The sequence below is a fragment of the Octopus bimaculoides genome, chromosome 3 (genome assembly GCF_001194135.2).
Source record: "Octopus bimaculoides isolate UCB-OBI-ISO-001 chromosome 3, ASM119413v2, whole genome shotgun sequence".
Classification (NCBI taxonomy): domain Eukaryota; kingdom Metazoa; phylum Mollusca; class Cephalopoda; order Octopoda; family Octopodidae; genus Octopus; species Octopus bimaculoides.
Genome location: NC_068983.1, coordinates 18,971,093 through 18,973,716, shown reverse-complemented (window position 1 = coordinate 18,973,716; position 2,624 = coordinate 18,971,093).

Sequence of the window (2,624 nt, the reverse complement as noted above, 5' to 3'; positions counted from 1 at the left end):
TGAGAAGCAATTAGAATAGCTGATTGTTCATTTTACATTTAAAAGAGTACGTCTAAATTCGTATTGGCAAGTGGAACGACGGGAATGAAAATATCACAAGTTGCTCAGTGATACAAAATGGCATTATACGGACATTTCTAAAGTAAATAAAAATATTTTTCGTTCTTTACCCTATATATATATATATATATATAAAGAACACGTGTTTTTAAAAAGGTCAAACGAAGGCGCTCACACGCACTAAGAAAAACATGTTTTATTGTAACGTCCTGATAAAAGATTTTATAACTTTTCTTAAAAGATAATTTTTTAAAAAACTATTCTTGGTTAAGCTGTTTCATCAACACGTAAAATTAAATTCGTTATCTGCAAATTGATGATACGTTTTAAATCATGATATCTCTAGAGGGGGCGGGTAAAAAAAAAATTGAACTACCATTCATATCGTTCGTTTTCTATTATTACCACTAAATATGCATGTTTGTATATTCATGCATATGCTTATGCGTATGCATGCGTAATGCGAAATAATATATAACAGAAATATTTCACAGTTAACTCATAAATGTCCACGTGGTCATTCACGGTGTCCAGCATCATGTCACTGGAAGTATAATCGGATCCTCAAATTCGAACAGAAGTTTTTTTTCTAGTGTACTAACATTGTGCACTTTGGCAACTATCGTTAGTCGCTTCGAATAACTCTTATAACTTCTTAATTTATATATCGACTGTGCAAGAATAACTGGCGAAATTAAACTCGCCGGGCTGTGAAGCACGCCAGACGGTATAGAGTTTCTCCCGATCTTTCGCCCGGTGGCCTAGTAGTAACGGTTTAGAATTCATGATCAATGATGTCAAGATTTATTTTCATAGATACTGGTGTCGCTTGTATTATAGAACAAAGCTCTTCGCTTCGAATTCCTCTAGTTCTTTGAGATTAAAATATATACTCGAAACATCTAGAGATGTAACACTGCAACTAACTCGCTTCCCGTTCAGAGGTGAATGATGAAGCCATGCTTCTTTATACGCTACGGAAACAGGCCTCCGCTATGGTTGATATTCCTGACAGACCTAAGACCTAATATGTGTGCGTGTGTGTGTGTTTGTGTGTGTGTTTATATTTGTCTGTGTATGGCTATTTGTATATCTGTGAATGCATATAAGCATATATATATATATATATATACACACACACGCATGCATATAGATATGTAAACTTATATATGGATATGTATATATGTGTGCGTGTTAGTGCTTCTGTGGCCGTTTGAATTAATAATACTAAGTGCAGCTCAAATAGACCTAACAAGAAAATTAATAATAACAATAATCGTAATAACAATATAGAACGGAGAAAGGAACTGCAGTAATTGTATCTCATGCGAAAATAAAATCGAAGACTTAATACCCTGTCTGATATACATACACACACACACACACACACACACACACACATATATATATATATATATATATATATATATATATATATATATATATATAAGCATGTAATTGCATGCCTATATGTATAGATATATGTGTGTAGGTGTGTTTGTGTATGTATAAGATATAGTATATATTACAATGCGTAATTCAAGCAACCAAGCATAAATCATTAATCTTTTGGCAAGTTTCTCTGTGTAGAGTGTAATTCATAAAATTTCATTAAATGACCCATAACTGAAACTTTCACCTCTTTCAACAAAACTATCGAAAAATATAGCCTATATATCGATCTGTTCAATTTGAATATCTCCGTTAGTAGAGCATAATACCTCTTTACGTAGAATATAATACTTCTGTATTGGAACGGTAGTTATTATGATGAAGTTTCTGATAAATACACTGGAGACGTTGATGATGAATTGGTTTAATGAAGACGAAGATAAGAGCTATTGTTGATCAGGAGGATGACGAATACGACCACGACGATGACGACGACGACGACGACGACGACGAAGAAGAAGAAGAAGAAGAAGAAGAAGAAGAAGAAGAAGAAGAAGAAGAAGAAGAAGAAGAAGAAGAAGAAGAAGAAGAAGAAGAAGAAGAAGAAGAAGAAGAAGAAGAAGAAGAAGAAGAAGAAAAAGAAGAAGAAGAAGAAGCAGCAGCAGCAGCAACCGATTATGATGGTGGTGGTGGTGATGACCGCAATATTCTTTATTTGACGTAAGTTTATCGGATTTCCCTATTTTTCTCCTTACTGAAGTAGTGGAGCGGTCAAAACAATTAGTTATGAAAAATATAGTTATACAATACGGACATATAGAGTGAAAAATTATATCCATCCCATTGTCGGGAACATCTATCAGGTATACATCGGTAATCACCAGAGATGAATGCTGCATGTGTTAAAAGAGAAATTATCTTCTCACTTTTGAAATTTCAGATTAACTGTTTGAGCTAATTTACATTATTTACAATTGACGGATATTTGTCCTCGTCTTGTTTGTTATTAACACAACGTTTTGGCTGATATACTCTCCAGACTTCATCAGCTGTCTTGTAGAAGTTTCGAACCTGGGTTCTCATTACTAAGGTCTTTTTCGATAATAATAATAATAATAATAATAATAATAATAATAATAATAATAATAATAATAATAATAATAATAATAATA